The sequence below is a fragment of the Eptesicus fuscus genome, chromosome 7, assembly GCF_027574615.1.
Source record: "Eptesicus fuscus isolate TK198812 chromosome 7, DD_ASM_mEF_20220401, whole genome shotgun sequence".
NCBI lineage: Eukaryota > Metazoa > Chordata > Mammalia > Chiroptera > Vespertilionidae > Eptesicus > Eptesicus fuscus.
In genome coordinates this window covers 97,230,735-97,257,486 of record NC_072479.1, presented here as the reverse complement: position 1 = coordinate 97,257,486, position 26,752 = coordinate 97,230,735, and the positions used below count along the sequence as shown (strand labels likewise).

The 26,752-nt window shown below is 50.4% G+C and overlaps 1 protein-coding gene and 1 long non-coding RNA gene across 2 annotated transcripts in view; one reads left to right on the top strand and one right to left on the bottom strand.

The window, feature by feature from the left end:
• ABTB3 (ankyrin repeat and BTB domain containing 3) overlaps positions 1 to 26,752 on the bottom strand; it is a 258,580-nt gene that overhangs the window by 128,303 nt on the left and 103,525 nt on the right.
• LOC129149845 (uncharacterized) lies at positions 13,802 to 18,988 on the top strand. The gene is made up of 2 exons (XR_008556668.1): positions 13,802 to 13,934; positions 18,709 to 18,988. It is a non-coding gene; the product is annotated as an uncharacterized LOC129149845 (long non-coding RNA).

Genomic DNA, 26,752 nt, shown 5'->3' with positions numbered 1-26,752 from the left:
AGCAATAACAGCAAACATCTACTTCATGCTGCGTATGTCCCAGGCACTGTCTTAAACATTTTATGTAGATGCATTAACTCTGCAATTCTCACTACAGCCCTGTACGGTGGAGACCATTAGCTTTCTTTTAGAGATGTGAACACTGCAACACAGAGAGGGCAAATAACTCACCTGAGATCACACAGCCAAGCTGGAATTCAATCCCAGGCCACCCGGCCCCTCAGCCCCTCTACACGGTCCTAAAGACTCTTGTGCCCTAAGAGGGTGTGTTTGTAATGTCTCTTTCAGAGACCTGGGGAGCTCATCCAGGGGCTTCCTAGAAAAGGGGAAGCCAGTGTCAAAGGCCACCAGGGAATCTGAAAGGTGTCTTTATGCACCCCTTTCCGCTGTTTAGTCTAAGCTCCGTCCACACCACCTGGGACTGCCTACCTTTGGCAGGGCTGGCAAACATCTGGAGTCCAGATGCATCCGCCATTCCCCGGGCCAAGCAAACATATGTGAAGTTTTCAAAGCTGTGCGTCCTCTAAGCATTTTCAAATACGTTGTGAGGAGGAGGGAGAAGGAGGTTGGGGGACTAGAGTTAGAAAGAACATCTTCAGGAAGAATCTCAAACAAATCCCATTTCCCCCTGTGAGTTTCAAAGCTTGGGAGGTTCAGGCAGTTCAAAGGCTGCTCCTGGTTCAGTGTGTATGAAGGAAAACCTAGAAGCTGTTTGGGCCCTAGGTCATGTCGGGGGGAAGTGGGGGTCAGAGGCTGAGAAGGTGGGAATCTGGGGCAGCCAAGGCAGAAAACTACTCTTAGATTCTAGATGATGATGATGAGACCAGAGTCCTATCTTCGAAAGGTGAGGGGAGAGGGGTGCCAAGCTCCCAGACATACTAGTTATAGAACATTAAATATGGGGGGGGAGGGGGATGAGACTGCATTATTACCTGAGATCCAATCCTTCCTGAATTTGTCATCTCCTTACTCAAACCGTTCAAATGATAGAAAATGAAAAAAACGTTCAGCAATTTTCCACAATGACTGTCTTAATGTGCCTCGCTTAAATTATTTTCATTAAACTGTTATCAAACTTCTGTTCAAACCACATCCCAGCCCATTCCCTTTTTATGAGCACCTACTGCACGCCGCTTGCCAGACTAGGCATGGGAGGCTCTGCAGTACACCAGACCCATGTGGCCCTCGCCTTCCTGCACCTGACCACGTGGCCTGGCTTGATGGCCTTCCAGCCCCTCTCTACCCAACAGTGAAACTTTGAAACTCAAACAAGACCATGTCTTCTTGGGGGAAAAAAAAAAAAAAGGATGACATACAATTAAACAGCAATTGAAACGTAACTGTCATAGAGTTTCAGCTCTTGGACAAGAATCCCTGTGTGAAACCAACCCAAATAGAGCGGAGCACCTGGGCCATAGCACATGCTTCTGATTCGTGCCCTGAGGAAGGCCTATGCTGAGCTTACCATGTGCCATGTGGACAGAGCATGTCATGTGACCTGGGCTCTTCCTGGATTTTCCCAGGGAGGCTGTTCTTCACTGCACTGGGTCCTCTCCACAAAGGGCTCAGAGGAAAGGCCCTCAGTAGCAACTGCAGCTTTTCTTCTCCTGACGAACAGGTTTGTTTGATGGCCACTGGGACAGTGTCACTGACCGGGTTTCCCTTTCGGTAATGCCTCCCTGGAAGCTCAGAGCCCTGTTTACCATAGAATGACATAGCGTTCATGTTTACATTCATCTCATTTCTGGCTCCTTTTTTTTGTCTTTTATCTCTGTCACTGAGTTCCCATTTAGTTTACCCAACCATGTATTATCTAACCTTGAAAGCAAACTTTAATCTTTTTGGAACAGGTTGAAGTATAACATGGAATGAAATACATTAGCGTAAAATAAAAACAGTTTTGAGCTTGAATAATAAAAAAACACAAAACCTACAGGTCTACTCATATCCCAGGATGACATACCTCCAGTATTCACACTAAAACACACAGAGTACATCCTGGCATCTTTTCTCCAAAGGCCCATCAGCACTGATCGGTTAATATTCCCCTCTCAGCTTACACACCTGGCAGGAGCAAGTTGCAGAACCTGTGTGTCTGCTAATCCACGGGACCTGCCCACCCCGGGAAAAAATAGCTTTCATTGCATTTCCCCACTAACACGTATGAAGAGGTAAGTGCTTTCCATTCCTTTGTTTTTCACAGTGATGTCCTGGCCTACCCATCGAACTCTGTATCATGGACCCGTACTAAAGGCAGTGGCAGGAGAGAGGCCCTCTTGACATTACTTTGGCCAGAGGTGAGAGATGGAAGTGGCCTTTTGCAATCTTTCAAGGCACGAGTGCCAGCATCTTGATTTTGAAGCATAAATACAGGTCTATGTGAATGCCCCTCCTAAGCCAGCTCAGAGCACAAGGAGGCCTGTGGGAGGTGCAGATTTCTCGCCAAAACTGGACCCCCAACTAGAGAACAAAGCTGCTTTTCTTTAGTTCAAGTGGACATATATTTACTGAGCCCCTACTATGTGAATGCATATTAGATATGAGTATAGAGACATCAAATACACAAGGAGTGTGTGTGTGTGTGTGTGTGTGTGTGTGTGTGTGTGTATTGCACAAATAAACGAGTTAGCAAGCAAGTAAATCCACAAACACGGACTTCATGCTTCCCTCATACGCACATGTCCCTGCCTTCAAGGAGCTCACGGTCCAGTTGGGTGTGAGGGGACAGACACTTGCCTATAATCCTGCCTCGCTACATTCCACTAATTTCTCTGGAGACTCGAGACTGTAGCCCAGGCATCCCCTCCACATGCCTCCCCAAGCAGGTCGGGTGTCTTACAGGTCAGGAGGCAGTAACGATGGTATGGGATACACCTGACACTCAAGTTATCCTATATAATAAAAGCGTAGTATGCAAACTGTCCCCTGGACCGGGAGTTCGACCAGGGGGCGGGGCCGGCCGGGGGAAGGGAGGGAGTACCCGGCTGGCTGGCGGCCACCAAGGACCCTACCAGTACACGAATTTTGTGCACTGGGCCTCTAGTGCTTAATAAATACCTGCAGCAGGAAAGTGAACGAGGAAGTGAGTGAACCAATGAGTGAGTAAATAAATGATGTTGCTATCATCTCTAGTAAAACTGAACCACAACTTGCTTTTGGGCAGTTACTGTGAGTCAGGCATGGTGTTAAATGCTTTTCACATATTACCTTACTTAATTCTTACTTATGAAGTAGGAGCTATTATTATCTGCATTTTGCAGATGGCAAAACTGAGACCCTAGGAGATGGTCTGACATGTGCAGTTTTCACCTCCAGGCAAAGGAGGAGCCAGGACTAAATCTGGGCCTCCTGACATTCAAAGCTGAAGATGATTTCCAAGGTGCTTACCTTCCCCTTTGGCAACTTTAGGTCCCATGATTTTTCAGAAAACGGAAACCCACAGATCACAATTTAGAAGAAGGGTGTGGGGCAGTTGACCCCAGCTTGGCAGCTCCCAGCTCACATCTGACATCTCCCTGTGCCCCTAGCAGGCCTCACCAGGGAGGAGTGGGCAATGGGCTGAACAGCCTGAGCACAGCTGGCTTGGTCTGAACAGCCAGGGCACCCGTCCAGACAGTGGGCCAGCCAGCCAACCCCCTCTGCCCTCCCTCTCACCCCGCGGGGCCCCTTTCTAGCTTTCTCTCTCCAGCCTGCTGAAGGAAGTGGTGGTTTGACACTGCAAAATAAGCAAATCAGGGCCCCAGCTGCTGGGGGACTGTTTGCATCTTGCCCTACCCTGCAGAAATAGGATCTATCACTTTAATCCCCAGCCACCAAGAACCAGTATCTCAGATGCCAACACAGTGGGCTCCAGGGCCTGGGGAGCTGTAAAGATGTCCTCTGGCCAGGCCGGCAGTCCTTCCCTCAGGCATTTTACCACCTTCACTGGCATGGCATTCTCTGCTGTCAAATGTCACCCACAGTGAATGGGGCACCCAGGCGAGGGTCAGGGGACAAGCTGGTACAAAGAAACGAACATGGGCTTTGGTGTCTGAAGCCTTGGGTGCAAGGCCCGCTTTATTGTTGGCCTCTTTGTGCCTCAGTTTCCTTGCTTTCACAAACAAAGATAATGCCATCTGCACAGGTCAGCTGTGGAGAGGAAATGAATGAACCCATGTAAAGTGTCTAAACCTCTGGGCCTGGTGCAGAGACGCTGTGGGGTTCACCCTAGTTCCCTGTGGGTCAGATCTAGGTTCGATTAGGATCCCTCTGGGAGCTGAAGGACTGGAGGGGACAGGGATACCAGGCAGGAGGCTGGTGCGACAGACCCTGGGCAAAGGAAACGGTTTGCACTCACCCTTGGATTCTACCCATTCCTCGCTGCTCTGACACCCAAATGATCACTTGAGTTACGCTCAGCATCTGACGTTCACTGTATCCTTTGGTAATCACAACGGCGTAATCTAGGTCTTACTATTCCCCGTCTACAGGTGAGGAAACAGGCCGAGAAAGGCCGAGGTGGATTAGACTTCCATCCTGAACTCATTAGCCCACAGAGACTGCTTCCTGATCTTGGGCCTGAAGAGATACTGCCTCTTAAAAGGTGCAAAAAGAAGGTCAACATGAAAGGGTGTGACTTAAAAACAGCCCGAGGAAGCTGCGATGGGAAGGAGTTTTCACTGAGTTGAGTGACTGATGCATCCAGATAGGGTGCATAGTCAACAATCACCCTGAGAGTGAAGGGCAACCTCGGTGTTAGGAGAACCAATAAGGTCGGGGAGCAGGAAGGCTGTGAATGGTGAGTTGGAAAAACTAAGCCCTTTTTTGATTGGGCTCAGTGTAGGCCAAAGGGACCGGCTCCTTAAAGCAGTGTTTTCCAAACCTGAAATTAGTATCACTATGGGGTCTTCTAAAAAAATACTGCTCTTCTGGCCTCATCCCAGGAGAATGTGATTCAGTGGGAGGTGGTAGACCTGATGTCTGTGTGAAACTCAACTCTACGGGAGCTTCTGCAGACCCGGGAGGCTGGGAACCCAGCACAGCGCTCATGGTTGGTAAAATACGGTAACAAATGGAGGTTCACATTATTATCCTCTTTGATTCAGTGTCTATTTGGCTGTCCCTTCCTAACCTGTCCTTCCATGGCCAAGGGCATCCTAAGCTTTAATGCTTCTGGACTTCTCTCTAATGCCCCGCCTCCCCGTGTGGCTGACCACTCCCCTCCCCAACACCACTGGTCCAGCTACAAGTCCGTGCTCCCCGTCTGTTTGCTCCAGAGCTGAGCCATTTCAGAAAACAGGCTCTGATTTCTTAATCTTTGCTCAAGTGTCCCTGCTTCCCTCGGCTTTTAATCATTCCGAAAAGGCCTACTGTTGGAAGCAGTACTCCCTTAAATGTGTCGATGTCCTGTTATAAATCTTCCGTGCTGCTCGCTCCCAACGGCCTGACTCACTGGTCACATACTCAGTAGAGAAACAGTGAGCCGAGGTGGCTACGATGAATGGCCGGGAGCCCTGCACTGGGTTGCGCTCAGAATCAGGCCCAAGGTCAAGGGCAGAAGCCTCAGCTATCCCACTCCCAGGAGTACACTCAAAAGGCCTGCCGACAAACCGCTGCCAAAAACATGTTCTCTAGAATGTTCACTGGCAGCACCATATGCGGTAGCCCCAACTGGGAAACAACCTAATGCCCGCTAACAGTAGAATGGGTAAACCCAGGTGGCTCTTCTCCAGCCAAAGCCATAAACACAGCTACACAGAGCAAGGTGGGTGAAGCAAGCGAACATAGCATTGAACCAAAGAAGCCAGACACGAAAGAGTAGTTACTGTATGTTCCAAACCGGTGAGAGCAATCTGTGCTATAGGAGTCAGGACTACGTTTCACAGGCGCGATCTGGTGGTGACGACACACCAAGCAGTCCACGTTTGATGTGTGCACTTTCTGTGTGTCCGTTATATTTCAACTGGAAAAGAAAATCTCGCACAAAGGATCCCAAAATCTGCCACGCAGGACTCCCCTGTCCTCACCGGCTACTGGCTTGTTGTGGCCTCCCCTGGGTCCCTTCTTCATCTGTAGAGCAGGGGCACTGGAATGGGATGACCTCTGTCCTCTGGTGGGGACTGTCTCTGAGGATGGTGTTAAGAGATGTCAAAAGGCCAAAGTCACACCCCAGATATTTCCGACTTCTAATAACCCCATGAAACATCCCTGGAATCAGCTAAACCCTAATGGGCCTCTTGATGCTCAATTTTGTCATTATCTCCCGCCCCTCCGCCCCAAACCTGTGAATTCCCCCATCTTTGCACCGCCCACCTTTGCACCATGAGGGCCAGGCCCAAGTGTAGGACAGATAAACATCTGTTGAACTGGACAGCTGACACTCCCACTAACGGCAGCAGCCAACACTTACTCGGCCCTTACTATGCTTGCACCAGGACTGGTATAAGCCCTTTCCAGGTAGTACCTCATTGAACCATCAGAGCAGCCCTTCAAGGAGGTTCTGTCTACCAGACCACTTTACAGTGGTACCCACAGCTAGTGAACGGCAGGGCAGCGTTTCAAATGGAGGGAGTTTGGCTCCAGCGTCCATGTTTTCACCCTCGTGCGAAAGCTGGCTTCCTGGGCTTTGTCCTGGCTTCTGGCGAGCCCAGGATGTCTACTGTCCTGTTTGCTCCGCCACCCCCGCCCCTCGCCATTTCACAGGCCTCCATCGCAGCCCCTCTTGGCCTGTAGCGGTCTTTAAGGTTTGTCTGTCTTCACCCACGGAGCCGCTCCGAGCCCTTCATCTCCGAAACTGCCCTGCTCTGGACTTCTCCGCTCCAAATCCGTCTCCCCTGCAGGAACGACGGGGATGGATGGAGAGGTCGTGCTCTGGGCTCTGGCAAACCAGACATTACATGAGCCCTTCGGTGTTTTCTCTTTAGTCTCCACTGTCTTTCTGATAATGAATGACCAGCTATTTCTTTTCTTTAGATTCAAGAGGCATCAAAGAGCCCTAGACACCACACTGGGCTGGGAGCCCTGGGATCTAGTCGCCCCCTGAGCCTCTGTCTCTGCATTGGAAAAGCGGGGAAATGATGCTCACTCTTAGCGACTCCAGGGGGCGGGCTTATAACCAGGTCCAAGTGGAAGGTCCGTGGCCAATTTGCAGTCGTACAGAAAGCTTCAGGGAGAGGAAACTGACATTTCAGAACTTCAGGCACACGTGGGGGGCGAGCACCCCCTACACCATTGAGCCTCCCAGCTCTGTGCAGGAGGCATTCTCAGTCCCACTTCATAGACAAGGGTCCTGAAACAGAGAGCTCACCCAACCATGGGTGTGAGGATGGAGGAATCCAGGGAGCCCAGTGGTCCATCTTACAGCCTGGCCTGGTGGATCCCAGAGGGAAACCCGTGTCTCGTTCCCCGAGACTCTGGGAACATCTGCGATGTGTCCCATCTGTTAAAGCAACACGCGGAGACAAAACTCACACCAGCCTCAAAGTATTACCACTCCGAGGAGTAAATAAGATGAACATCTCAAGGGCTCAGTACAGAATTAAGCAAATAAGGGCTCACTATCTACTAGGTATTACTTTCACTACAACTATTTTTTCTCTTCTCCCTTTGACCCACCATGGGAGTCCCCACTTCTGTTCCCAATCCTAGGATTCCAAGGACACAAAAAGCAACTTTTTTTTTTTCCTGGAAAAGATCAGGTTCACCCAGATAATCCCCCCAGAGCTCCCAAATCTTGTGATCTTTCAATGATCCCCAATACTTCTTAGTTGTATGACTCAGCGCTGGTTACTGAACTTCTCCGTGCCTGATTCCCTCCTCTGTTTAACGGGCCAATGATCTTTCACAGAGTTCTTGTGAGAACCCGTTGAGTTAACACACATAAATGTTTAGAATAACACTCGACTCAAAGCACCACATAGGGCTTGCTATAATTTATGTTAAAGACACTTACTAAGCACCCACTGTGTACCTATAGCCCGTCCACCCATGCACCCAGCCATTCCACAATTTATTATTCATTAAATGCCTCCTTCGTGCCCGGTATGCTCGGTAGTTCACATCTGTTCTCTCTGACGGCAACAATTCCCAAAGGCTATTCTAAGGTGCTGGGACACCTCTGGGAATAAGGCGCCCGCATCTCGCCCTCCCTCCCTGTCCGTCCCTATTAGACCAAGATCCCATTTCACCCAGGTGGCCAGTGAGCTAACCCCGGCTTTCCAGATGGCTCAGTGCTTTCTCCCTCGAGTCTCCATTCTGGGTGGGTCTCCTTCCCTCTGGCCACCATCCCAAGTAGCAGGGCAGCCCCCTCCCAGCTGAGGCCCAATCAGCCAGAGCCAAGCGCTGGGAGAGGTGCCACCAGACCAGGGTCGTTAATCTTGCCTTTAATTAGCAGACGTGCTAAGTGACGAGGCCCTTGGGCAACCCCGCAGATGGCAGCCTGCTTGGCTCCAGGTGATAAATTAGGAGTGTCCAGTTCTGCCAAGGGCCCTGTCGGAGCTGGTGACTGCACTTCTCGCACCTGCTGTCTGGGCAGGACAGCCTCAGGGATGGGGGCGGCTCACCCAGGCCCTCCGCAGGGCCCGGGGCCAGGGCTCCTGACCAGCCACCAAGGCACCCTGGGCTGGTGTGGAGGGGAAAGTGGGGAATCTCAGCTTCCTCTGGGGCCCCAATCAGATTCTTTTAAAAATATATATGTATTTTTATTGATTGCAGAGAAGAAGGAAGAGGGAGAGAGAGATAGAAACATCAATGATGAGAGAGAATCATTGATTGGCTGCCTCCTGCACGCCCCACACTGGGGACTGAGCTTGCAACCCGGGCATGTGCCCTCACCAGGAATCGAACCACAACCTCCTGGTTCACAGGTCAATGCTCAACCACTGAGCCACGCCGGATGGGCCCAACCAGATTCTCGGGGAAAAAGGAATAGAACATTTACAGAGTCCCAACCATAGTACCTTGCTAAGAAATGATTAAAAACAATAACTATAGGGTTGAACCATACGCTGTTGCCATTTTTGTAGGTCAAAAAGAATTGAATATTGACAATCTCATATGGTTCAAGCTATTATTATTGAATAAGCACTTGCTATGTGCTGGACACTGTCCTCATATTAACTGGCTGAATTTTTACTACCACCCTCTGGGGTCGGGTACGACTTGCTGGTGGGGGGAACCGCCACTCCCTGAAAACAGGCAGCCTGTTGCCTCACCCTCTCCGCCCCAGTATGTGCCAGGCCCTGTCCTAGGTGACTGACACATGTCACCTCATTTATTCCTCCCAGGAACCCCATGAGATGGATGCCAGTGTTGTTCCCATTTTAAGGATGAGAAAACTGAGTCCCAGAAAAGCTGAGCAGCTTGTTCAAGGCCACATACCTAGCAAAGGGCAAGGCCAGCGCTTGAACCCAGTCTACACTGTATTGGTGGGTAAGCTGATGCGAGCGTGGGAAGAAGCTGAGCACATGCACAATTCAGTTCCTTCCTCCCTCTTTTCTTGTCTGTTTCTGGGAGCCAACTGCCAACAGGAAACACACATTCTGCTTACGGAACCCCTCCACGTGGAACTTCACAGAGCCTACATGGCTGCCCAGAGCTGCCAGGTGCTGGGTCCAAGGTTAGGAAGCCCACTGTGGCCCCACAGAAAAGCCACCTCCTTTAACCCAGCCTTTCCCCATCAGAAAGGAGGGACTGTTACCCTTGGCTGCCTGCCTTTTGGGTCTCTCTCTCTCTCTCTCCCCTAATCCCAAACTTAGGGGGCATAGGAAGAGAGGTATTATTTATCAACCCCCTAACATCCCTACACTTAACCACCCCTCTCTTACAGATGAGGAAGCTGAGGCACGGAAAGGTTACGTGACCCGGATGAAATTCTCAGAGGTCACACAGGCTGCTCACGTCTGCTGGACCATGTTTTAGCCTTGTCATTGGGGCCCAATGGCTTTAAGCCTCAACTGCCCAAGGGTGACAGAAAGGACAACATTCGGATCACAGAGTGGCTGCGAGGATAAGTGTTAAAAAATCACAGGCTTAAGACTCCCAGAACACTGGCCTGGCGCAGAACAAACACTCAATTATTGTTAAATATCACAGCTAGAGCGATAGGAAGAACCCCCCCCCCACCCCCTTCCTACCTCCATATCCCCATGTATTTTTCCATAGCACTGACCTACATCAGAGAGCAGAGTACTGATGGATTTACTTACTTATCTTTCCCCCTGCCAAAAGTAAGCTCTGAGAAGCAGGATCCTCATGATCTCGCTCATCTATCTATATTTTCTTTGCCGAAAGCAGTGCCCAACACACAGTAGGAGCTTAATAAATACGCGTAGAATAACCTGTTATCATAGCAAGTGGCTGTTCCCTTCCCTTCACGGAGTATGAAGCACCACTCAGCTCATAGTCCGCAGCCCAGAAGTAGCTCATCTTTATACATGGCCCTTTCCCACCCAGCCTGGTCCACAACGGGCCTTTGAGGAGATGCTGTTGGTTTTCAAGTTCACCCTGAAGGGCCCCCTTCCCAGCCTGCAGCCCCACCAACCCCCACCCGCAGCATGTTGCTCACACCCCCATCCCTGGCTGCCGGAAAGTCCCGTGGCGCTGGTGGTCCCTGCCGGAAGCCAGAGCCCCCTTCAACCCTCCCCGCTCGCAGGTCACTGCTGGGCCAGCGCCCCTCTCCCAGCACAATGAGGGCCGGAGCTCTGACGCCCGCCAGGCCCACGGACGTGAAAAATAAACACCCACGCTGCCTGGCTCCGGCTCCACCATCACGGCTGCCAGGGAGCGCCTGGTCTTCAGATTTCCCCTTGTTTGCTTGATTAATACCACGCCAGTTCCTGCGCCCCGGCCTTCGGAGGGGCACCTCTCGCTTTGAATGCAGCTGACCTCAGCGCCCACAGGAAGGGTTCGTATGTGCAAATCCGCGGCAGAGGACGGGTTTGGCACGTCCCGGTTATGAAAGGCACCGATGAGTTCTAGCAAAGCCCAAGAGCCTTTGAAGTCAAGACAAAGACAGGGGTCTCTGCAGGCGCCTCCTCTGCTCCTTCCCACACATGAGTGGAGGGCGCTTCCGGGCCTTCAGGCAGCCCACATCTGGAGGGCCCCTGGGCGCCACATCTGGAGCCCCCTGAAGCCAGCCAGCACGCCTCCGCTCTTTGTTTCTAGTGGGCAAGCAGCTCCAGAGAGAGAAAAAGGGAGAGGAAACTTCATCAGCAGAAGGAGGGGCTACCTTTGATGTGAAACAAAGCATTTTCTCCCGCGCCTTCCTGCAGTCCCTTTCTCCGATAGAGAAAAGCAGCAGAAACACGAGTGCCGCTTCCAGAAACTGGTTTCCCTGGAGCCCTGAGTGGGCCAACATACAGGCTGGGTCTGGACGTGTTTGTGTGTATCTGCATGCATGCATACATGTACACGTGTATGGTGTGTAGGTGTGTCGAGGCTGGGGAAGAACACAGCCTCCTAAGCAGATCTCAGTTACCTGCTGCTGAGAGCCAAAGAGATGGGATTCAATTCAGTAAATAATTACCGTGTGCCCCAGCTGGCACTGAGGACCGCAGGGCGACAAGCCGGCCCTGGCTGCCAGGAACCCGCAGGCCGTCGGTACCACGCCAGGCCGGCTGGGCTTGCTGCGGGCATGGAACGCCCACTGGGAGCGCTGGGCAGATTGGGTGTGACTGCTGTCTCCAGGCCAGCACAACACCAAAGCGTGCTTTCATGTGGCCCCGGCTAAGCCGAGACTGGCTTTCCTACCCCACCTGGCTGTTCACGGCACCCCAACTCTGCCGACTATCACCATCATCACCATCATCATCATCATCACCACCATCACCATGGCAAGCTCCCCATGGCAGACAGCGCCAGGCCCACAGAAGGGCTCCACAGACCTGCCTGTTGCCTAATTTCCACATCCCCACCCCTTGGTTCCCAGGGAAGCTTTTATTTCTCCCAAAATACCTGCTTGGAGGATTTCGCAATTCTCAAAAACGGTTCTGAATACAAGAGAAATCGCAGGCAGGCTGAAAATGCACTCACCATAGTTATATTCATCGACTGTTAAACTACTATTACAATCCCACCTCTTTTAAAGGCAGTAATGAAAATAAGACTTTAATTTTTCTGCAAATAAAACGTCAGTGCAAAATTGACAACGATTCCCCAGGTCTGCGAAGCCCCGCCCCATCTTCTGCTAGAAGGATTTCTGAACTGAAGCTGATTAAAGTTTCAAAACGGTCCCCAGGGACCCCGAGGGAAACTGCCAGTCAGGAATGGCTCGGACCCTTCTCTGCCTTTGGACTACCTTCTCCTGGGGACACCCGCTTCGCTGCCCCAACCTACGCGGCACTGTCAGAGGAAACCCTGGTTCCGGCTGGCCCTCTTCACTTATTCATCAGCATGCTCGCTCCGAGTCTCGCCATCGCTGGGATCAGGCCAGGAGGGGACTCTCCTGGACTCTGAGAGCTTCACACTCACGGCGTGAGGCTCCGGCCGGTTTATCTTCTTTCTCCGCAGGCTTCCGGCGGCTGTGAATCTCGGAGGTTTCGGTTTCTGACTCCAGGCTGATCAGGGTCCTTCACCTCCCCAACTTCCTCACCCTCAAAACTGTCTTTCTTCTTTTCAGGGCAAATCTGTAAGAGAGGTCTCCAGTAGAAAAGCTGATTTTCCAGAAGCCACGCGAGTCAAAGATTTGGCAAACAGGGCTGCCGTGACGAATTCCTACACACGGGGTGGCTGAAAATGTCAGAAATCTGTCCTCTCCTGGTCTGGGGGCCCGAAGCCTGAAATCAAGGTGCCTTCAGGGTTGGTTCCTTCTGGAGGTGGGGGTGGGGTGGGGGTGGGGGTGAGGGTGGGGGAGTGGGGGAGGGAGACTCTGCCCCAGGCCTCTCCCAGCTGCTGGCGGTTCCCAGCACTTTCTGCTGCTTGGCTGGCAGCTGCATCACTGCAGTCTCTGCCTCCATTTTCACAGGGGCTTCCTCTCTGCATCTGTTCTCTGTATCTTCTTCCTTTTACAAAATATTTTTTATTGATTTTTTTTTTTTAAAGAGAGAGAGGAAGGGAGAGAGAGAGAGAAAAACATTGATCGGCTGCCTCCTGCACACCCCCTACCTGGGATCGGAGCCCACAGCCTGGGCATGTGCTCTGACCACAAATCGAACCAGTAACCTCTGGGAGCACAGGACGATGCCCAACCAACGGAGCCACACCGGCCAGGGCATGTTCTCTTCTTCTTCTTCTTTTTAAAAAAATATATTTTATTGATTTTTTACAGAGAGGAAAGGAAAGGGATAGAGAGCCAGAAACATCCATGAGAGAGAAACATCGACCAGCTGCCTCCTGCACACTCCCCACTGGGGATGTGCCCGCAACCAAGGTACACGCCCTTGACCGGAACCGAACCTGGGACCCTTCAGTCCACAGGCCGACGCTCTATCCATTGAGCCAAACCGGTTTTGGCTGTTTTCTTCTTCTTCTAAGGACTGGTCCCATTGGATTAGAGGCCCACCCCTACTCCAGTATGACTTCATCTTAACCAATTACCTCTACAAAGCCCCTATTTCCAAATAAGGTCACATTCTGAGTTTCTGGGTGTACATGAATTTGGGGGGGGGGCGGGGACAAAGGGCACTACTCAACCCAGTACAGGGAGCAAGGAGTTGAAGTAGATCCTTTTAAGAAACTCGAGTCAGAAAGAGAAGTAATACTGTGGCCCCTCAGTTGCGGAACTTGGAATTTTCACACCATTTTTCCAGCCAGTATGCCAGTACAACCTCATAATGACCATGGAAGGAGAGTGGCCTTCCTCATCTTCCAATGAAGAAACAGCTCAGAGAGGTTAGGTCATTTGCCTAAGGTCAACACAGCTGCCAACTGGAGAGCAGGGTCTAGAATCCAGGCCTTCTCCCCCATGTCCAAGGCTTTTTCTGTCCCCCCATTTTCTTACCAGGGAAAGAACAGGGCGGGTAAGTTTGCAACAGAAAGCAGGTGGCTTGGAAACCTGTTGGGAGTTTGGGGAGAAAATGCCTCTTAAGAAAGTAAGAGGGGATAAGGGAGAGCCCCAGAACACCGTAGCAGGGTCCTGGTAGGGTAGAGGGAGCCCACTAGTTTTCCCTTAAAAAGACAAACAAATTGCCCTGGCTGGTTGCTCAGTGGTTAGAGCGTCGACCCTTGGACTGAAGGGTCCTGAGTCGATTCCGGTCAAGGGCACGAACCTGTACCTCAGTTGTGGGCTTGATCCCCACCCGCAGTCGGGGTGTGTGCAGGAGGCAACCAATTGATGTATCTCTCTCATATCCATGTTTCTCTCTCTGTCTCTCCCCGCTCCCTTCCACTCTGTCTAAAAATCAAAGGGAAAAATATCCTCGGGTGAGATTAACAACAACAACAACAACAAAAATCAAGAGAAGCCAGAGGTAGTTGGGTCCCCTTCCTATTGCTCCCTCAGATAATCTCTCCTCAGTATCCTGCTGTAGGTTTCTATGCTAATTCCCTTTTTACCCACCCCACTTCCGGCCCAGCAGCGCAGCTTTAAAATCTTCAGAGATGACAGTGAGGGACTGATGTGTGTCTGGATGGCTGGAGGGACATGCTCAGCCAGCCTGCAGGGGGCGCTCTGGAGGGAGGGCTGCATCCCTTCAACACCACATGGCACAGGGCTGGACCACAAAGGGCCCCGTGCCCGCCAGCCAGCAAGCCGCGCTTCCCTCTGAAGACAGCGCAGGCATCATCCTGTCCCTTTAATAATGGCTAATAAGTTACCGTTTGATAACTGGCTTCTTTGTTCCCACCTGCCTTGGGGTTGCAGTAGCTGCCGCTCCCTCTGCCCAGAATATTCTTCCCCAGACAGGCACATGGGCGTTTCCTCACTTGCTTTAAGGCTCTGCACAAAAATCACCTCATCTTTGAGGCCATCTCGGACCAGCCTTCTTAAAACGACACCTCCAGCACTCCCTAGCTCCCTCGCTGCCCTTTCCTTCAACACTTGTGTCTTGTGGTTTTCAATTTTGTTCATGGTCTAGACCTGTGGTCGGCAAACTGCGGCTCGCGAGCCACATGCGGCTCTTTGGCCCCTTGAGTGTGGCTCTTCCACAAAATACCACCGCCTGGGCGAGTCTATTTTGAAGAAGTGGCGTTAGAAGAAGTTTAAGTTTAAAAAATTTGGCTCTCAAAAGAAATTTCAATTGTTGTACTGTTGATATTTGGCTCTGTTGACTAATGAGTTTGCCGACCGCTGGCCTAGACCTTACGATCCACGAGAGCAGGGGTGTTTGCTGGTGCTGCTCACTGTTGAGTCCCTAGTGTCTGCCATGACCTAGCACTCAACAAACAATCCTATATAATAAAAGCCTAATATGCAAATAGACCGAATGGCGGAACTACTGGAGTAAGACCGGTCGCTATGATGCGCACTGACCACCAGAGGGCAGACGCTCAATGCAGGAGCTACCCCAGGGTAGTCAGTGCGCTCAGCCAGAAGCTGGGCTCATGGCTGGCGAGCACAGCAATGGTGGCGGGAGCTTCTTCTGCTTCCAGGGCAGCGCTAAGGAGCAGCGAGCCAAGTGGTAAGGAGTGAGGGTCCCGGACTGTGAGAGGGCGCAGGCCGGGCTGAGAGACCCCCGCTCCCAGTGCACAAATATTGTGCATCGGGCCTCTAGTTGTTCAATAAATTGATACATGCATGGAATGAGTTTACTACAGGATTCAGTGTGGCAGTGTGAGGCTCTGGATTCAGATTCTCTAGAATTGAATCAGCTCCTCCCTGTCCAGCATGTGACCTTGGGCAAGTTAATGTCTCTAGGCCTCCGTTTCCTCATCTGGAAAATGGGGATAAAATAGCACCCACCCCATAGGGTTGTGAGGAGGATCAACTGAGACGCACTGGAAGCACCTGATCTACTGCCGACCCTCCCATAGATATCGGCTATTTTGATTATTATTAGATTTGTACTGTTATTTGGGGAGAAGACTGTAAAGTTCTGCCAGAGAGCATGAGGTGAGAGAGAAATACCTCGTGTCCTCAGGGGTCTCAGCATTTCAAGGCCCCCACCAAGCTACCAGCCCCTGCCGGTGTGTGGCACAGAGTGGGCGTGCAGGGCTGGCAGGTGCGTAAAGAGGAAATGTTTTACTCTGCAGGGCCTGAGACAGAGGATGGTTTTGTATTTGGGTGGCAGCAGATAACTCCGTCGGGAGGGTATTTTGGGGGGAGGGGTGTCCAGATAGAGTGAGCTGCCCGCTGGTTTTCCCTAACCCTACAGGGCCCTCCTGGCCACAGATGCATCCTCGGACATCTGGGGTTCAAATCCCAGCTCCGACGCCAGCTGGCTGCGTGCCTCTGGAACAAGTCACTTGACCCTTCTGGGTCTCAGTGTTCCCATCAGTCCATGAGGGAGGAGAGCCCCCTCTAGCTATGGTCCCTGGTGGTCTCCACCTGGAAGAATTTCAGAAGGAGACCCATCCCCCCAGATTCCATCCTGACCCATAAAACAAAGAGTTGATGGGGCGGCTGTTCGGGGTCCAATCCTACTGCCAAGTGCACAGCGTGTAGACCTCGGTCTTGGTATGGACGAGGCTGCAGTCCCATCCCTGCTCCTGCTCGCTGAGTGACCTTACAAAAGTCACTTGACTTCTCTGACCCCATCCTCTTTCCCTGTCAAATCACAATAAAACCTCTTGATCCCACAGGGAGCTGTGACAATGAAATAACAGAGCCAGCATGCAGCACGCACAGCAGGGCCTGGCTCACACTAGGAGCTCAGTACACATTCCTTCCCTTCTCATCCAGCCTGGGAGGAAGGGGAGATCAGACAGCCTCAGTGATGATGAAGAGGAGGGGGGGGTGGGAAGAAGGGAAGGGACATCACAGTAGTGAATAGTTACTGAGCTCTTACAGCCAACCTTGTGCAAAGTTAAATGTATCACCCATTTCAATCTTTACAACATTATTCCCATTTTACAGAGGAAGACACTGAGGCTCAGCAAGGTCACGCAAGCTGCTGGAGGTCACATAGACACTATTGGATAGAGCAGGAATGCAACCCAATTTCCTTCTGTGACTAAAGCCTTCCTCCCGCTGTAATGTACTGACGGCCCCTCACGGACTGAACACTCGGCCCAGCAGGAGGAACGGGCATGAGGAACAGAGCATGAGGCTTGGCACACAAGAGGCAGCTGTGCCGTGCCTCGGGGGCCACGGGTGACTGCTGCTTTTTATCGGGCTGAAGAGGGCCATGTTATCGCTGTCTGCCCTGAAGGACTGATCCTGGGCTGGGAGCTGGGACGGCTCTGAGCTGCAGAATCATTTCTGCTCTAACAAGATGGAATGCTGTGAATCTGTACCCAGAGACCCCATCTATTAGTTGATTAAAAGCCATAGATCAGCCTGCCTGGGACCCGCCATTGCCATATGAATAAGTGTCAGGAAACCTTTCGGCATAACCAATGTCTTTGAAACTGCCATGTGACAGTTAATAAAACTTCAGAGTCTATCTTTCGGCAAGCCGGCTCCACTGCTAGCAGTAAAATTTGGAATCGCCTTTGAAGCAGTTTGTATTTAAATGAACCGTGAGTGCCATATTTCAAAGCGCCACACCCCTGGATTGAAAACAACCACTGCCATCAAAAGTGAGCCTGTCGCCCAGCCGATATGGCTCAGTGGTTGAGCATAGACCCATGGACCAAAAGGTCACTGGTTCGATTCCTGGTCAGGGCACATGCCCGGGTTTCTGGCTCAATCTCCAGCAAAGGGGCATGCAGGAGGCAGCCGATAGATGTTTCTCTCTCATTGATGTTTCTATCTCTCTCTATCTCTCCCTTCTTCTCTCTCTCTAAAAAAATCAATAAAATATGTTTTCTAAAAATGTGTTTGTCAATGATTCCAAGCTAACATGAGCAGGTCTGAACAACACAAAGGGAGATTATAGAGAGGCAATAAGACCACTTTAACAGCCACATACATGGTCGCTGAAGCCAAACTGCCCAAGTTCAAATCCAGGCTCAACCACTTCCTGGCTGCGTGACCTTGGGCCAGTTACATAACCTCTCTGTGCTTCAGTTTCTTTATCTATAAAATGAGAATAAAACTTTGTGACTATTTCAGGGGGTTGTTGTCAGGATTGAACGTGTTAACACACTGATCTTAGTTTGTTTGGGCTGCTATAACAAAGTACCACAGACTGGGTGGCATATAAACAACAGATATTTACATTTCACAGTTCTGGAGGCTGAGAAGTCCAAGATCAAGGTCCTGGCAGGTTGTGTCTGATGAAGACCCAATTTCTGGTTCATAGATGACCGTCGTTTCACCACAACCTCCCACGGCATAAGGGGCAGGGGAGTTTCTTGGGTCTCTTTTATAAGGACACTAATCCCATTCATGAGGCTCCATTCCCATGACCTAAGCACTTCCCAAAGGCCTCATCTCTTAATACTATCCCATTGGGAATTAGGCTTCAACTCAACTTGGAGGGGACACCAGCATTCCACTTACAGCAACAGAGAAGGGCGTAGACTGATCCCTGGCACATGTTAAGTGCACATTCATTTACTTCAGAAACATTATTTGGGCATCGTGACTCCAACTTTCCATGTCCCTCTGACCCGTACTTTCTGTTAGTGCCCTTCCATACTGACCCTGGGCTTGACCTTGTGACTTTGGCCACAAGAATGCGGAGGGTACAATGGTGCTCTGGTTCTGAGCCGAGATCTAAAGAAATCTTTCCAATTCCGTTCCCTCTTTAGGAGTCCTAGTGTGCCCTGCGAATAAGCCTGGGCTAGCCTGCGGCAGGATGACAGACTGTGGAGGAGAGCCCAGAGGAGTCTCCGGGCCATCAGATGCGTCTCTGTGGCCATCCTAGACCAGCCAACTCCAAAACCTATAAGAGAGCCCTGTCCAGAAGGCAGAGCTGACTCCCCAGCCTACAGCTGATTGACGAGATGCATGAGGAATCCCAGCTGAGACCAGAAGAACCATCCAGCTATCCCTCAGACTTGTGAGTCTTAATAAACACTTATTATTTAAGTCATTTTGAGTTTGGGATGGTTTGTTACGCAGCAATACCTACCTGATACAGAACCGACTCCATACAGAGAACTGTAGTAGGCTTGGAGGGAGCAGTGGTGAATGAGATATTGTTCATACTTTCAGGGTTTTGCTGTCTAGTCGGGGAAACAACACCCCTCTCCCCACTCCCATCACATCTAGGCCTTGAAGGACCCCCTGTGAGAAGGACAAGGGGCATTCCAGCTATGGGCAAAGGCATGGATGTGTGACAGTATTTCTTTTCTACCTATTACCATTCTCCCACAGAGCAGGGGACCTGAGCATCCCATTGTTCAACAGTGAAGGAATAGAGAGGAAAAACAAGGACCAAGTGACCTTTGTCATATCCACACAAGAGCTTGGCACTGTAGATGGGAAAGTAAAATTTGAGATGGCATATGTCATCATCTCAACAACCTAAGATGGTAAGATTTTTCAGAGAGGTAGGAGACTTGCCTCAGACCACACAGTTTAGAGGGGGGACAGCTTCGTCTCCCACCTTGTGGTACAGTGCCCCAGCTGGAATCAGAGAGAAAGAGGGGTTCAAATCCCTCACTAGCTTTTCTTGGCTTCGTACTAGTTGTGGGACTTCAGGTTAAATATGACCCACCTGCAGATAAGGTGACACATACCAAGAGCTGGTTAATTAGCAGCCATTTGTTATTATTTATTGTAATTCAAAGTAACCTGAATTAACAGAGGTAGAAATATTAGAGGGAAAGGGGGAGTAAGGGAAAGGAGTGAAAATGTGTCCTCCCCCTGCCCAGTAGGTGGGCCCTGGGGTCTACGTGCCTTTGGAACCTGGATTTTCTGGAATAAGGGCCACCGCCTCCTCCTCCTCCTCCTGCCCCAGGAAGGACACCAGCCACAGGAGAGTTGGCATTTCCACCTCCAACTGGTCTACTGCCCCCAAGAGGCGGGAGGGCGCATCGTCAAGGAGAGATGCATGGCTGAACTGTTCCCCAAGACACACAGGCTGCACAAAGGCTGTTCCCAATGGACTCCTTCACCATCGGAGCACCTGCTGCTGCTTCCCAGGAAAGCGCTGTCTCAGACTGTATCTCAGAAGCCCTGGATGAACCCGCATGTGCCCTTGAGAGGTTGAGTTCCTACTTAGGAGCAAGGCCAGCTTCGTGGGCCTGTGGCCTGTGCACGGCACCTCGTGCTTAGTTTAAGGCTCTCCTGTCACCGTCTCGAATTTCCTAACAATTTTCCTCAAAGGACCCTGCGTTCTGATTCTGCACTGGGCCCTGTAAATTACACCGACTGTCCTCCTTGGGGCCCATTCAAAGAAAGATCCTCTGGGTATCCCCAGATTAGAGCTGCATCAGCAGGGACCAGAGCTGCACCCCCATTGCCCAGGTAGACTTGGGTATGAAACCACTCAACAAGTACTTATGAGCACCTGCTATGTGCCAGGTTCAGGGCTAAGTACTGAGGTAGGTGTAATGAGTAAGACAAGGACTCTATCTTCAAGAACCTGCACACCCCCACTGCCCTCCTGATTTCCCTTCAACCTATTCCTCTTTCCTGCCCTTGTACTTCTCCAGCCCAGAAAAGGGTGCCACCACCCTCCCAGAGTCTCCAGTTAGAAACCCAGGAGTCATTCTGATTCCTCCCAACCCGACATCCCTTTATGCAGAATAGTAGCAGGTCTTCTGCGTTTTATCGTCAGATCTTAGCCCCAATCTGTGCATCTCTCTCCATCCCTGTGGTTCCCCTCTTCCAGGCCACCATCCCCTCCCATGCAGGGGTTCCAACAGCCTCTTTAACTGCTCTTCCCACTTCCATTCTTGCCCCACCCCATTCATTCTCTCTTACTAGAGGAATTAAAAATGTAAATGAGATCATACCACTCCCTGTTCAAAGCCCACCAGTCGCTTCCTATTGCCCCTAGTATAAAATCTCAGCTCCTAACCTTGGACTTTGAGGCCCGGGGAGAATTTAAAGCAAGACATGATCGGTTTTGGGTAGTGCATTGTGGTGGTTGCGCAGAGGACGAATGAGCAGGGGCCAGGCAAAGATAGTTATGTATGAACTCCAGGGACACGTCCATCCATTTCACGCAGCCCTTCGGAGGGCTCAGGAGGGTGCAAGGGGGTGGGAGGGCGGCGGGGTGTCGCAGACAATCCTGCCTTCAACATGCTCTAATCGGGCTCCCCTCTGGAAGCTCAGCATCCAGCTGGAAAAAGAAATGAGGTTTCCATCCCGTGTTTTACAAGGAAGAGAGGGGAACAGAGCTGTCACAGTGCACCAGTCCCATTCAGATGAAGTCGTGAGCAAGAGAAGGAAGAAACCCAGCCTCTATGGTGCCATATTTTCTCTCTTTAACGTCACTTCTTTCAAAACGATCAAAGCAAAACATGCTGTACACAGCAGGCAGTTAGCTGCGTGTCTCAGTGCTGCTGTGTGGAGTCCATCCACCCTACGAAAGGGCATCATTTCTAATGTTGAATTCCTTGATCTGAGAACCTTTAGAATTATTTGACAGGCTTTCTCTTTTTAAAAATTATCTTAACCCAGAGGGGGAATTCTAATTGTCTTCTGCCCTGTTATAGGAAGAAAAGAAAGTGGCAAAAAAAATAAAAAAGAAAAAAGAAAGAAAGAGGAACAAAAGAGGGAGGGAGGGAGAATAATCAGGGAGGAAGGGAGGGGAAGGAATCAGTAACAATAAAATAGACCAGAGACCAGTGATCCCCAAGAAATGCTTCAAATAACGTCCTAGCTGTCCCCATGGACTGTTCATGTCTCAGGATTCCAGCAACCACACATTCAGCATTTGGACAGCAAAGATTTACTATTAAGGGAAGAAGAACATTGACATTTATTGAGCACCTACTGCACACCAGGCGCTTTTCCAAACTCATCATCTCCGTTAAACCTCACCTCTTTCCTTCAGGAAGGCCTCCGAGTTCCCTCATTTTCAGAGGCACATGCACAGGCCTGAAAGCTTCAGTGAGGTAGCTAAGGGTGTGCAGACACAACACTGTTCCTGATGCTGTTAGGCTCCACGGCCAGCACAGCGAGGGATTCCAAAGAAGCAAAGGCCCGGCCCTCCCCGCGGAGCTCAGTGCCTTCTGGGCCTGGACGGAAGGTTTGGGCAGGGAAACGGGAAGCGGAGGAGAGGTTCCCTGCAGCTTTACAGTTCTACAGTTTGGGGTGCCCATTTGTTACTTGTCCGTCCCACATGCCATCTGGAGATATGATGCTGACCTGGGCAGCTTAGATTTCAAGAGCACTGCTGCATCAGAGCAAAGCTGGCCTGTCCACACCATGGAACAGACCCACCACAGGAGCAAGGGAAATGCAACTGCAGAGACTCGCCCAGCACACTGCGTCTCAGAGCTCTGGAGTCAGCCTGCCCCATCTGCAACTTTTACAAGTGGGAAACCTAGGGCCCAGACACATGACTGCCTTCCCCAAGGTCGTACAACTGGCAAGCGGCAGCAGCTAAGGCTTCCTTAATGTTTCCCCATACGTCTTTCTCAATACCGAGCTTCCTCATGCTTCTCTAAACACTGCTCGGGTGGGTTCATTCATTCATTCATTCATTCATTCATTCAATAACTCTAGAAACCACCACGAAGCTCCTATTCTGTGTGGTTCTGAGGCCCCACAATGAAAAAAAAAAAATGTAGGTTCTGCCCCAGCTCAGGTGCTCCTCACAGATGGAGCTGATGGCGGTGCTTTGCAGTTCTCATCTTGGGCCTGGTTTGGAGTGTTGCTTTAAGTTTAAATTGTTTTGTTCCCGTCTCTTCTAATTTCTTTGGAAAGTACCCTCCTTTCTTTCTGGGTGCCATTTACAGTACGAGGAGTCAGCATTAGAGCTCAGACTCTGAATGGCACCCCCCTGAGGGCAGAGCATGAAACCAGTGGTCAAAGATGCCGGTGCCACCCAACCCTCCCTGTGGGATTTAGACACATCAATCACGGGGCTGCCACTCACGGGATTCCCACAGTAGTTAATTACACACTTCCATTCATCTACTTCTCACAGCAACCCCTCCAGTCAGTAAATGATCCCCATTTTTGCAGGTGAGTAAACCAAAGCTGAGAGGATCAGCAGTTTCTGCAAGCCTTACAGCTTATCTTAAGGAGTGGAGCCTGGTTTGGGAGATGGATTTCCATCTCAGGTCAGTCTGATTCTCACTCCCATCTGGGCCTCATTCTTCTAATCTCTAAAATGGGAGTGCAGAATTTACTTGCACGGGGTGGCTCTCCAGTGCAATTTAGACAGTTATGGAGAAGTCCTTAGCCCATGCTTAGCCATCAGCGCCTTGGTAAATATTTGGGAGGAGGGGACATTATCTCGAGCTTGGACTGAGCGCTAGGACCCCTGGGACCTGCCCTGGTCAATATCTCTGGCTCCCCTGGATGTGGGTCAGAGATCAAGGCTCAAGTTCTCGCTTGTTCTTCATAAGCAAGTTCAAAATCATGTTTTTATCTTGAAGGAGACCTTAACAAAGAGGCAGCGCCTGGCGCTCTGATCTCCCTCTCTTGGTGGAGGAGACGCAGGGAGGGCTCCATAATTCATGGGGACAAAACCATTACATGGGCTGACCCGCGAGTTCTGTCATGAGCCTTTCCTCTCTGGTAATTGTGAAAGTTAATACAGTGCAGGGAAGCGCTGCAGCTATTTGAATTTCAAATGTGGCAAAGCTGCTGGAAACATCCTGGTGTGCAGGAGAGAGTATATCTCACTCTCTCACTACCCCTACACCTATCACCAGTGAGGGGTGCAGGCTTAAGGGATTCCTGGATCTCAGGTAACCACCAACATGAAGACCCAGTCAAACTAAGGGTCTCCATGTCCTCTTCTTAGCCAGGGAGCAGATGCCTTGGACCACACATCCTGTTCCCTCATAATGTTCAGAAGCAGACTGCTCTGGAAAACAGAGTGTTCTGGTTAATTGAGGGAGCTATGAGGTCCAGAGTAGAAAATCACCTTTCAAAGAATTAGAATATGCATTAAAAAACCCTACTCTTTTAAAAATCATAAAGCTGCTATTCAGAAGGCATGCTCCAAAGCATTACAGCACTGAATCTTCCCATCAGCCCCTCCCCGGAGTGGAAGTTATTATCTTTACTTCTAGTTGAGGAAATCGAGGTTCGGAGAAGGTAAGTGACTTGCCCAGGGCCACACAGTTTGGCAGCAAGACAGCTGGGATCTGGGATCCCCGGGATTTGAGTCAGACCTCTTCCTGGAACCCACGTCTACTGGACACTGCATTTGACAGAAGGGGATTCTTTTCTCTGGGATAAGGGATTTTTGTTGGCATCAGTGGCCACTCTGGGGACAGACACAGAGGCCACTAAAGTCCAGGCTGAAGCTCTGCAGAACCCAGGAAGGACCCAGGAGATGCTCTGATCTCCTCAAGGTCACCTAGGGTGTGCCTCTCAGCCCACATGGTGAGAACACGGGTAAAGAACGATCCTGGTCTTTGGGGTTCTTCATTTACTGAGTCCATGCTCCAGCACACATTGGATTCCAGTCTCTATCTAAATATATAAAAGGCTAAGTGACTGACTGTACATCTGTCCGACCGACCGACCGACCGACCGGCCGGTACATACGATGTGCACTGGCAATTTAAAAATAAACATTGACTCGTGCATGTGTGATATATATAAACCTCTCGCTGGCGCCAATTGCACGCGATGCCAGAATGTATCTGAAGACCAACTACTGGCACAACATACCTCTGAAGCTGAAAGAAAGCACGTCGTCGACAGAATATGTTTGAAGACCAACTACTTTGACATGTCATGTTTTGCCATTACTGTGCGAATCTTTCTTCTAATTAATTTCCTTTCAATGTGCACAAATCCGTGCACCGGGCCACTAGTAGTTTATAAAACCGGACCAAAGGTATACCCATTCCCCCGCCCAGTCTGCAGGGTGCTGTGGTGCTAGGCCCTCCTATCTCCACACTGTTCTGCCCCCTCAAGCCACCACAAGTAAACACACCATTCAAGTAAAGACAACACACTTGTTAGGGAACATGGTAGCTTCAGGACAAGTTCCATGGATTACCTATCTACCCAGACTAAGCCCCAGCACCTCCTATCTAGGAAACTCAGAGCCCAAACTGCCTCACCTAGGAGGAGCTCCCTGCCCCCCAAAAGCTCTGATTCTTCTTTATTCACACAGCACTTAGCACTGTGTTTATTATGTCTTTAATACCTTCCCATCTGTAGAAGGCAGGATAATAGTCCAAAGATGGGGTGAAAACCTGTGAAGCTGTCCCTTTACATGGCAAAAGGGACTTTGCAGATGTGAGTAAATTAAGGATGTTGAGATGGGAAGGTTGTCCTGGATTATCTGGGTGGGTTCGATGTAATTACAAGGGTCCTTAAAGGAAAGAGGCAGGAGGATCCGAAACAGAGAAAGAGATGCGATGATAGAAGCAGAGGTCAGAGAGACAGATTTGAAGATGCAATGCTATTGGTCTTAGAGATGGAGGAAGGGGCCACAAGCCAAGGAATGCAGGTGATCTCAAGAAACTAGAACAGGCAAGGAAGTAGATGCTCCCCTCAGGCCTGCGGAAGTCAGACCGCTCTGCTGACACGTCGATGTTAGCGCTTCTGACCTCCAGAACTGTAAGATAATACATTTCTGTTCTTTTAAGCCACTACATTTATAACAATTCTCCATGAGAATCTCTTTCTCAGAGCTGGGTTCCTGGGAACCTAACCCCCACCAAGGTCTTTGCTCAAACGTGACCTCCTCAAGGTGACTTTCCCAGATTGCCCTATTAAGTGGCTACTTCCTCTGCCCCAGCAACTCTCTGCCTCCTGTGCTCTTGCTTTTTCTCCATAAAACGTTGATACATCCAACAGAACATGATTTGATTGATCGATTGCTTTTCTGTTTTCCCCACTAGGATATAAGCTCCAGGAAGGCCAGGACTTTGCTCATGACTGTAACCCTTGTAAGTGCTGAGGCTACAACAATGAACAAAACATGGATAGCAGGGGTTGGATAAATAGTGGTTGAATAAACGAATGAATAAATGAGGGAGTGGCTTATCCTCCCAGTCACACATCTCCCTTGTTGACCCCTCTAGTTTCTGGCTTCCTGACTGCAGGCTTCTCCCTGATGGGCAGTTTGGGGCTCTCCAGCCCCTCCACTCTGCCGGCTGCGTGGTCTTCCCAAGCTTCTCCTTTGCTCCTGAGAAGCCTAAACAAACAAGCCATGCCATTTCGTTTTCTCCAACTATTCTGACCAAATGCATCCCACTCCTCTGTGGTGTGGGCTGCCCCGGGAATCGTGAACACCATGCGGTGGAGAGAAGATTCCAGGGCAGCAAGCAGGCCCCGTGCCCTACCCCCATCCCTCCCATGCTCTTTACTTCAGAGTCCTCTTGGGCCTCCAGGAATCACAATGATCTCATAGGATTTACATGAGCTTTTAATGAGTCCCTTGTCCCCTATCCTGGAGCCACTACTAACTGGGAGGAAAAGAAAGGAAGGAAAACCAGGGAAAGAAAAAAGAACCCACACAACTCTTTATTTACCACTTCATTTCCTAAAATTTTGGAGCCCCAGGAAGAAAAGTGAGTAGGTACTAGAACAGTTGGCAAAATAAATAATATCAAATAAGCCTTCAAAATCAATCCTTCACAGTTAGCAATACACAATGAAACAACCACCCCCCCAAAAAAGTTTGGTTTCCAATTGGCAAAAATGGGAATGAAATCTACAGTCTTCTCTACTTTTCAAACAAAATTAGGTGATAGCTCA